Raw genomic sequence first — 12,011 nt, forward strand, 5'->3', positions numbered from 1 at the left:
AAAAAAAGAAGTACAAGAAAAAAAAATGCTTGTGTCAGTAGCACCCTTCCTCCTAAGCCCCCACCTCTATGTGCAGAGTCCCCAGTCATTGTCACTGCTGTCACTGCCCCGCCTGTAGGACCATGTGCATCTGTCCCCTGCCTGCCACAAAACAGCTAGACTTTCTGCCATTGTCCTTTTATTTCTAACCTCCTGACTTGCTGAAGGCACTTTCTCTAATGTCCTCCAAGTTAAATTCTGCTACTCCTGCCTGCACTCAGATCCTTTTACTTTCCTCATTTTTAAACTTTTGTAATACATCCTTTGCTTTTCCTATTAGTTTAGAGATTATGCATCTCATTCCCATTATTTTAATGGCTACCCTAGAGATTTTAACATGTACAATTGAGTTACCAAAGTGCCTATTTTTCTCCCCTTTCAAGCAACATAAATCCTTACAATACTTTCTTTCTTGTCACTTCCTCCAGATATTTGTGCTATTTTATGTGTTATATTTGTCTTTCTTTTTTAGACTAAGCGAATTGTTAATAAATTTTTTAGACTAGGGGAATTGTTCATACACAACCCATGTTTGTTTGCCTGCATATACTCTGCATCCTTTTTTTCCTTCCTGCATTTCAAACTGTCCATCTAGCTATCTTCCTTGTACCTTAAAACCCATCTTTTAGAACTTCCTTCAGTTAGAAGTATAGTGTTAGCAAGGTCTCTCTTTCCCTTAGAATCTACTTAGCACCTTATTCTAGGTTGGTGGCTCTCCTCTCCTAGTATAGTTATGATGTCGTTCCACTCTCCATGGGCTCCTCTTGTTCCTGTTGAGGTTCCAGTGGCCAGTCTAACTGCTATTCTTTTGAAGACCAAAGGATAACTTATTTCTCTCTGAATCTTTTTTTAATTGTCCTGTTTCTGGTGTTCATTTCACTAATGGATCAATGTGTGTAATTGCTTTTAATTTATGAACATTGCTCAAGATTCACCAAATTTCATCGGTGGATCAGCACTTTTGGTGAGTTCTGGGAAACACCTGGCCATTATCTCTCCAAAATATTGCCTCTGCACCACTTTCGCTCTCTTCTCTGTACAAAATCCTGGTTAGACATCAAATTTTTCCATCTCATCTTCTGTATCATTTTATTCCTCTCTGTTTTCCATTTCTTAATCTGTCTGTGCTTTGCTATAGGAAAGTTCTAGACCTAACTTTTTGCTTGCTAACCTTCATCAGGTGTGCTTAATTACTTGCAACTCTTTTTAAAATTAATCCTTTTTTACCATTTTAAAGTTGTATTTATTTTTCATATCTGTTCAGTCATTGTCTATAATGTATGCTTTAACCATTTTTCTTTACTCATGATTTTCTTTAAGCATATTAACTCTTCTTACTTTATATTCCTTATCTAGCAATTTTATCAGTCTCTAGGGATGGAAACCTGTGTTTTCTGTGGGTGCTCCCTCTTGGTATGGGAGTTTTCTTATGTCTTTTACAAGCCTTATACATGTGTAGAGTTTAGAGGACCTTTTTATGTGTATTATTTGAGATCAAAGTTAAAGGTGGATTTTCCCTGAAAGAATAGAAATGGTTTGCCTCAGCTGACAACCAGGAGAACAGCCAGCATGGAGCCTTTTTAAATTAGCCTGAAATAAGTGAGATACTTTAGCCTCAGAGTGAATTTGTGTACATGGAGGAGTTTGTGTTCATTTGTTCTCACCTGAGAGAAACACTACCCAATAATGTAATTTGGCTTGCATTTTGAAGGACAAGAGAAAAATGGTTTGATTTCTAGATCATTCTTTTACTGACTATATCACCCTTTTGAGCAATCTTTCTCAACCTCATCATCATTAACAAATACTTGGGACCCATGATTCTTTGTGGTGGGCTGTCCTAGTCATGGCAGGGTATTGAGTAACATCCTGGGTCTCTAACCACTAGATATCAACAACATTTCTCCAGCTATGACAATCAAGAATATGTTTGTGTCCTCAGGGTGGCCTGTCAACCTGATTGAGCTCTGCATGGGGGCATTGGTGGAGCACACTTCGGTCTTTCGGGGTGGGTCATGGAGGCATATCTTTAAGTACTCTATCATCTTTGGCTTGTTTTCTGGTTAACACTGTTCCCTTGTCCTGTTTCCCACCCACTGTGAACCAAGCCTTAAAAGAATAACTAAAATTACTCAAATTGGGTTTCCATTTCTTTCCCTTTATACTTCTACTTTTTAATCACTGAAATCAGTAGAGTCCTGGAGCCAACACATACTTCCTTGAGATATGATTATGCATACTTCTCAACTCCACATTCAAGGAAGCCACACTGGTAGACTGAAATAGGCCACATTTGGGGTAGTTATACCACGGAAATCTACAAATGCGACAGATAAAGTGCCTTGTTTCTCAGAGAGCTGGCTGGCCAACATTTACATAACACATTGCTGCCAGAAATGGACAAAACACAGGTTGTGAGAAAGGATGTGCTTATTTAGTTCTTCTTTTAATCACTCCATTGTACATGTCTGACAGCTTTTTCTTCTGCTGTTGACTTAATTGTGTCCACAGAAATTCATATGTTGAAATCTTAACCCTAATACTTTGAAGTATGTGGAGACGAGGTGTTTAAAGAAGAAATCAAGTTTAGATTGTGCCATTAGAATGAACCCTCATCCAACCAAGTGCCCTCATAAGAAAAGGAAATTGGGACACAGGTGACCATGTAAAGACAGTAGGAGAATGACCATGTAAAAGTCAAGAGATATCTCAGAAGAACCAACCATGCAGATACCTGAGCTTCTAGAAATGCAAGGGAAAAAATAAGTTTATTCTTTAAGCCACCTATGTACTTTGTTATAGCATCCCTAGCAAACTAACACACCTTGTCTTTATTTTTATTTTTATATATCCTTAGAACTCCATTATATCCAATATATAAATTGAGGGTAGCTATTCCTTGTGGTTAGACCATATAGCCAATGGGGCCAAATTATGGGCTCACATATAGGACATGAAGAAATAAATGATCTCCATCACTGAAAAATATCCCTAAACCCAACTAACCACCAGGAAAAACGCTTGCCTAACCCCAGAGTCAATCCAAGAGTAAGTCTGATAGTCCATCAATGTGGCCTAACAAGCACCCTTCAACTCTCAGCCCAGTGGCTCTTCCTTCTTCTTAGTCAGCAGCACACTCCACCTCTCATAACTGTTATCCTTATGTGTCCTGACCAGCTTTTCTCCTGCTCTTATGACTCTCCTCCTAAAACCAACTGGGTGTGGCATTGAAGATGAGATACCAGTCTAACCCAATAGTAAGGAAGAGATTTTTCTCAAAATCCTTAAGTCCCATGAAAAACTTTAAACCCTTAATGTCTGCGCCCCTTCAAAATGTATTTCAATAAATCCTCCCATTACTCAGTTAAATAGGAAACCTAGACAGGAACTTAGCACATAAATGGCAGACAGATGGGGGTATAAAAATTAGATGTGGACTTTCCTGACAGTGAGATGCCTCGTCCAGTGGGTCTTGTTTCCAGCTCACTTTCTTCCTTTCACCACTGTGACTTTCCTGTCTTTTATTTTTCCCTTTCTTTACTCTTGTTTCCCTGTCAATAATTCACAGAGCACAAAAGAGGCCTCACATAGGCTCCTTGATTTTCTGTATGCATCACCTGAAGCATTGCATTTTAGGACCCAATTTTTAAAAATCATTTACACTTCACAGTAGAAAAATAGCAACATTACTAGAAGACTCAATTAAATTACCTCAGGTTAATGCGCTCACTGTCAGCAATGAATAACCACAAGTGTATAGCCAATGAATAGACTATCAAGCTCTTTTTCTTCCACAGATCTATAGTGTATTTTGTTAGCATATTAAAATATATTTTCTAATGGAAGAAAACTTGAAATGCCCTTTTGTTTACTCCTTTTTACAGCAAGTTAGTGCCTATCATTCCCAGGACAATGGTTTCCTTAAAACTACAATAGCTTTTATCTCTTCAAGCCCCAGAGGACACTGGGAAAATCTCTCACTTGGGTTAACTTTGCTGAATATATTTAACCAGTAAATTATTTGCCTTCCCAACTGGAAGAGCCAATATACATTTATGTTCTAGGAATGGTTTGTTTTACTAACTTTATGAGTGAAGACCTCAATAGTAGCAAAGCCAAGGGACATTTAATTAAGTTATATTTGCTTTTTCATGATCTTTAGCTCAAGCTTATAAATCAAGAATCAATGAGTACTTAATTTCCTCTTATAGCATTAAAAGTAATTGCTTCATAAATTCACTTTAGTAATCCAAATATTTGCACACAGTACAGCACAAAGAGAAGTTGTTTTACTGATGAGATCCTAACTTTTATTTTATTAGTATAAAATGGAGCTTGCTCATTTTATAGCTTATGATTTTCCTGGCTGCCTCAAATTCCTTTTTGAAGCAGACAGGGTATAAATTTAAAATAAATACAATTATGACTTTGCTTGAGGAAAAAAAAAAAGCCAGTCTACTTACTTAAAATATAAAAAGAAATCACAGTTGTAGATATATTTCTACTTAGTAGATTATAAGCATAATGACTACATTTTCTCCCCAAAATTACATATGCTCAGAAAGCAACAAAAATATTTTTAAGACTGATTTAACCTTTACTTTACCTGTGAAGTTTTGATGAAATCATTGTCTGTGCTGCTAACTTGACCATTGCCAAACTGGCTCTGGCCTAGAGATTGGAAGCGTTTTATACTTTAACTGCTGTGTTCACTATATTTCCCTAAATTTAGGTGCCACAGTAAGATTTACAAAACTTCCTTACCATCTCTGAGTCTCTTAATTCTCCAGGATGCAGAGGCCCTTTTCCCATGGTAGAGAGGAGAGCTAAAGTGAGAAAGGGTCTGAGCCCAGGGTCCTGCATGTGGCTGGCCGTGGAAGGAAGAGCCAAGGCTACAGGGGGAAGTCGAGAGTCATGACTACCCCAGAGCTACCCGTCTGCACGGGGTCATTCTGCACATGCGCCATAGCACTTAGCATGTATCAGGTGCTCCAGAGGTACTGTACTGTGCTCTGCTCCTGCTGACAGGAAGTTTATAGTCCAACCATAACACAGGTGAATCTAGAAAACACTGAGTAGAAGAAAGCCATCACAAAGACTACAGGCTATGGGATTCTGTCCAGATGAACCATCTAGAATGAGCATCTCTATAGAGAGACAGAAAGTAGATTTGTGGTTGCCAAGGACTAAGGGGAGGGAGGATGAGGATTCTTTGGGTGGCAGGTAATGAAAATGTTTTAGAATTGATTTAAAATTGATTCTAGTGGTAGATGTATGCATGCTAACAAACAGTGCATTGGAATCATTTGACATTTTAAATGGACAAATTGTATGAGGCATGAGTTACACATCAATAAGGTTGCTTTTCAAAAACAGATATAGGGGTTGGAGATGTAGTTCAGGGGCACACACATATGCTTGGCAAGCACAAGGGCCTGGTTTTAATTCCTGGTATCCCTTCCCCAATAAAATAAGAGATGTAGCTTCTAGAGGAGCCACTGATGAGAGGGTGCACGTTGAGCAGCCTGATTTCAGAGGTCCCTTGTGCACTGCTTGGCTCCACCTGCATCCCCAAAGGCAGGCTCTGTCTTGGCTCTCAGGATGGACAGCCAGGAGGAAACCTAGTAAAGCCACAAAGTTGTCCCCTCCCTCTGCTCTCAGCATCCCTGCTTTGGACTCACTGATTAGAATGAGGAGCTATGCCTGTATTAATTAAGCAGAGCTGTCCCTTTAATGTCCCTTCATTCACAGGACAGGTTTCTTAAGCACAAGTGACAGCAATTCCAGGGAAAGACCATGTGGCCATAGGCCTACAGAGGGGCGCCCCCACTCGGCCAGTTGCCTTCTGTCCTCTGGGATCTGGTAACTGCTGACTAAACTTCAACACTCTTGGTTGAACCCAACTCATGAAGCTCCTGAACACTGCCTAGAAGCAAGCCCAGAGCCATGCAATACACTTAGCTAACTTGTAGTTTAAATGACTTTGTTCCGGGAACTTAGCAGCAGAAAAACTACCACTGCAACTTGTCTTGCCACTGCGAGCCACAGCGCGGGCCTTCCTATCATTGAGCAACCCTGGCTTCTGTACTTTCACCTCATGAAATCTTATACGGTACACATCTTCATAGGTGCCACTGAGGGCCACTTCCTCTACAAACTGGTCCATATCTCCCTTCTGTGTTCTCCTCAAGTGGAGGGGCAGTGATGGGATTCATGCATAGGTCCCCAGTGGCAAGCCCCACGCCCCAAGTCCAAGGTGCATACTCATCTTCCTACATCCCCAGCCCTGGGCCCTGGGGTCATGGACTCGCCATCCCACTGGAATAATTCAACTTGAATTGAGATCAGTCATTTAATGAGCAGAGACTTGGACGGGGAACATGTAGGCAGAAACATCAGAGCGCTACTTCCAAAGGCCTGAAAAGAAAAACAAGTGTGTTTTTTTAGTGACATCAAATGAGACAAAGGAAGGAAGGAACCGCCGGAGGTCACAGACAACCATGAGTGTGGAAGATTTCCACTGGAGCAAGCTGGAATAATCAAGATTTATTTTTTAAATGTTGTTATTAAATAAACATTACAGAAACTTTTGCATATCCAACTTATTTATAGCTTAAGGCATGAAAACGCACATTAGTATGTTGAATTATAAGGATTCGCTGCAGCCTGCTCGCTGACAGCACATCAAATTATTTGCAAATATTTTCTGGAACAGTAACCTTGAAGGATGCCAGCCCCATTCAGTGTAACCTTATCACAAGATGAGGACTGAACGCCCAGATGAGCTCTCAGGCAGAGTGGGCTTTAGTTTCTGCAACCTCTGCTGCAGAAATTCCAGCGAGTTTACCGCTTCTCTCTTGGTTATTTACATCTGTCTCCACTACACCTCCAAACGATGGTGTGCCGAAAGCCCCCCTCGAGAAATTGCGCTCTGGGCAGGAATTGGTGAGCACATTAGTCACATTTAAGAAGCTTAATATCTTCTAGCCTGCAATGACATAGTTCTGTGAGTATTATGTAATCATTTTAACAAAGAGTCTCTAATTGATAGGCAAAGGCAAGGGCAAGAGAGAACGGAATTTCAGGGTGAACAGTGCAAACTCTTCTTGATGGCAAAGCCATGGAGCATCCTCCATGTCACCTGTGAGGGCAGCACACTCAGGACCCTGCATTTCCTTAGCCTGGAGAAAGCAGCGTGGCAGATTCCTTTAGGGAGTCTTTTTTCTTTACTACCCAATACATCTACCTTTCAAATTCCCCAGCATGAGTTCTTTTTTTTCCCCTAATATTCAAAGTTATCTTTAATTCTTTATCTTCCTTCCCATCAAGAAAAATTTCTTTCTTTTGATGAAAAGCCATTAAGGCTCATTTAAAAGATCATAAAGTGGTTGGGTGATTTAAAAATTATATCTAGATCATTTAGCAAGGTTGGCAGATACTTCTAAAATAAGCATTTGCCAAATATTTTGGCCATATTGCAGTTGCTAAGCTAGGAAGAAAACACTAACCTCTTGGCATAAATGTAGCCATGTTGAAATTAAGCAAAATTGATTACCTTCAAAATAACCTTTTGTTTTTGTCTGCAAAAAGCAGCCTTGCACATTTGGTACAGGTAAGAACACATTGCTCATTCTGACACTAACATCTTTCATGTCTTAAGCAGATTCTGTGTTTTTCTTTGTTCTCTCATCAATAAAAATGAGCCCATATTTTTCCACCCTTTGGTGAATTCAGTGATGGCTTATTAAGCACCTACTGTGCTCTCAGTGCTGTGCTACTAGGTGCGCCTCTGCGCTGTGCAGTGCCCATGTGCTACCATAGTACTACCGTGCTATTAAGGAAGCCAGAAGAGCAGTTAGGGAACCTGGCATATTGCTGCTAGAGGATACAACTTTTCCAAATGATGTTACTAATTACAACAAAAGCAAAATTAATTGTTTCGTTCATCTGAATTGTCAATTCCAACATGACTTCAACAACATACTTTTAAAAAGCGAATCCATACAACTACTGAGTACATGATGCTGTGATACAGAAGATGTAGCTATCACACACACACACGAGCACACACACACACACACACACACACGAACACACACAAAGGAGTTTGTCTGAACAGTAGAGTAGATACTAGGAAAAGGGAATGAACCTGTTCAAAAGGAAGGAATTACTGAGCTGAGGAAAAGGACAGGAGAGGGAGTGGGGGAAAGAGATAGATCTATGTATGTAAGCAGGAGAGTTTGGACAACTGTACTGGGCATTTCTGCTGGTCTATGGAAAGGAGCAGATAGTACTTAATTTTTTGTCTTCTTTTTCCAATTATTTTTCCTTTTTCTCTCTTTATACTTTCTTAAATATTTTTTTCTTTTTTTCTTTCTTCTTCCAATGTTACATACATATGTCTGGTAACATGAACACCTAATCTGAAGACAGCACTATGCAATACAACAAATACTGTGAAACTTATATTATTTTATGTAGTGAAATTCTGTATCATTTGTGATTTTTCTGTTTTTTTTTCTTTTTTTTAAATTTTATTTTATTGAGAAACAAATAGCAATGAGACAGTTTCAAAACTGATTCATAGCACAGTTTCAATAATTAATACATTGTGCATTGTCATCTTCTTAGTGGTTATCCATAGTACAAGATGCAGAGGCTATCCTGTCCAAACACTATTAGTACAAATCTTTCTTATCAAATTAAGCAAAAGTAGCTGTATGTCTATCCTAACTATTCTATATATGCAGATACAAAATTGTCCTTCCTTTGTATCCACTTTTTTTGTTTAGTCCAGTCAGAGATGGGTATTCCATTGGTATCCAAATATAGGTGCATGAATTCAGCAAGAAAAATCTAACACTGTCCAGCAGTCCACAATAGTAGTGGGTGATCCGGAGAAGTTGTTAACTTGAGCCTTTCACAGCTCAGTGTGATTTTTCTGTTTAATGTTACTTTTTTACTCTCTTTAAAAAAGAAAACAAAATATAGAGTTCATAACAAAATATATGACAATGAGCTACATCCAAATCATTCCAGAGGCACAAGAAATGAGTCAAGGGAACACAGGAAGAGGTCACAGTCATTGAACATTTCCCATGTGTTGAGATGTGTTGCATGTCTCCTCCCAGACATCTGTGGTTTCCAGCAGTACCCCAAGCACACCTGGGCAAGTGCGCAAACATCTATGCCACAGCTAAAACTGCTAGCCACTGGGGAGAGGAATCCTATCATCTACACCTTTGTGCCTTTCTAACATGAGCACCTTTTTATTGAAATTCATTGATTACATACACACACTCATGCCTGAGCCCTCTCTGGACCTACTATATCAGAATTTCTCATGTTCTCCAATAGGAAACTTGAACATATATTCTCATGCTAATCATGTTAAATAATGTGATCCTTAGCTCTGAGAAAACTGAGGCTCAGAGATACCAAGGTGCTTGCTCAAGACAAGAAAGCCAACAAATGACAGGATTTGGGTACAGGGTCTCTTGGAGTCTATTGAGATGGTCAGGTGGGTTTTGTCTTTATCTTATTAATATGGTATGTTAGATTTATTTTTTATGCTGCACCAACCTCACATTCTTAGACAAATCCTATTTGGTCATGATATATAATCCCTTTGTGTGTGTGTGTGTGTGTGTGTGTGTGTGTGTGTGTGGTACCAGGGATTAAATTCAGGACCTTGTGCTTACCAGGCCAGCACTTATTCTACTGAGCTAACTCCCTGGCCCTTATAATCCCTTTCATATGTTGCTGGATTTGGTTTAGTAGCGTTTTGTAAAGGATTTTTGTATGTACTCTCATAAGAGAAATTGGTCTGTAGTTTTGTTATTGTTGTTGTGTGTCTTTGTTCGATTTGTTATCTGGGTATACTGAATTCTATGGTGAGCTTGCAGTGGTTCCCTGCCTTCAATGTTTGGAAGATGTAGTGAAGAGTTTGAGTTACTTCTTCATAGTTTGGTAGACTTTAGCAGTGAAGACATTTGCTCTTAGACTGTTTTTAATAAGGTGTTTTTTAAATTATTACTAACATAATCTATTTTCCCTACATACATTTTCAAGTACTTCTTATGTCAGTTTTGGCACTTCCTGTCTTTGCAAGAAGTTGTTCCTTTCATCTAGTTTGTCTAATTTTTGTTGCTTTTGTTCTTACTGCTCCTTTGTCATTGTTGTCATTTCATTAACAACGTCACTTCTTTCATTTCTGATTTTAATAAATTGAATCTACTCTTTTTCATGGTCAATGTAAAATTTGGTCAATATTTTGGGGGATTCTTTTCTATTTTTTTAATCTATATTTTTTAAATCACTCTCCAATTTTTGTTATTTTTTTCCTCTGCTAGCTTTGTATCTAATTTCTTTTCTTTGTGTTTTCCTAGGTTCTAGTAGTATGTTTTTCTGTGTCTCATGAATTTGGTATGTTATGGGGTTTGGGGAGCTGTATTGTTATTGATTCAAAGCAAATTCTAATTTCCTTTGTGATTTCTGCCTTTACTCATGATTATTTAGAAGTGTTGTTGACCTTCCATATATTGGTTAATTTCCCAAATTTTTTTGTTATTGATTTCCAGTTTTACTCTATTTTAATTAGAGGACATAATTTTACCTTGAATATTCAGTGAGACTAATTTTATATTCAAATATATGGTCTACACTGGAGCATATTCCATACTTGAGAAGGCTATATATTCTGCTGTTAAATATAGTATTCTACAGATGTCTTTTAGATCTAATTGGTTTATAGAATTACTGAATTCATCTATGCCTTTATCTTCTGTCTAATTATCTATGTGTTATTGGAAGTGAGATATTAAAGTTTTCAAGTATTGTTGATGAACTGGTCTTTTTCTCCCTTCCATTTGTGAGCCTTTATGTCATGCATTTTGGAAACCTGGTGTTAGGTACATGTATGTTTGTTATTGTAAAATCTTGCTATCCTGACCCTTGCATCATTACAAAATGTCTATATTTATCTCTAGCAACAAGTTTTTTTCTAAGCATCTATTTTTCCCAATACTAGTACAGAGTCTGGCTTATGATTTTGTAAGGTTGTGATGGTGTAAAAGTCATACATATTTGATGGAACATGTCACTGAAGTTTAGAACTCTGACCTTCCCCGGGCTGGCCATGCACATTCAATACTCTCTCACCATGTGGGGTGGCAGCAGAGAGCCACAGCACCCAGCCCACCACAGGATCACAGGATGAGCAATCAATTCCCTGCAGTGTACTGATTTGCTAAGCTGCAGTATACGGTAGGCTGGATGGATTACATGCGGATTGGACTGATACTTTCAACCTCAATGAGTTCATCAGCATGCTGCACATCCACTCTTTCTTGGTTACTCTGACTTTCCGTGACATATTTATTTCCATTCCTTAACTTTCAACCTGTGGCATTTTTTAATCTAAAATATGTCTGCTGTGGACAGCATACAGTTGAATCAATTTTTTATCTAATCTTCCAATATCTTCCCTTTAGTTGGGATGTTTAATTCATTTCATTTAATATTAGCACTAATATAATAAGCTTTATATCTGCCATTTCACATATGTCTTATGTCTTTTTTGTTCCACTATTCCTCCATTGCTACCTTTCTGTGTTTAACACCCTTGTATATCATTTTAATTCTAATGTCACTTCTTTTGCCACTCTATAACTCAGTTTTCCCCCTAAGGTAGTATTAACACTTTAATGTTGTTACTGGCACACAAGTTACATTCCTTAGGGGGACATAGCTCAGGCTCATAAGGGCCTACCTGGCAGGTGCAAGGTCCTGAGTTTGATCCCCGGTACAAAATAAAACAAAAAAATTACATTTTTATACATTGCAAGTCAATTAACACAAACTTATAAGTGTTGCTTATACAGTACTTTTAGCATCAGAAATAATAGTTATATAATCCCAGCTCTTGGGAGGCTGTAAACAGGCAAATCACTATGAGTCCGATCTAGTAGTGA

This window comes from Octodon degus, unplaced genomic scaffold (assembly GCF_000260255.1).
Source record: "Octodon degus isolate 3935 unplaced genomic scaffold, OctDeg1.0 scaffold00010, whole genome shotgun sequence".
Taxonomy (NCBI): Eukaryota; Metazoa; Chordata; class Mammalia; order Rodentia; family Octodontidae; genus Octodon; species Octodon degus.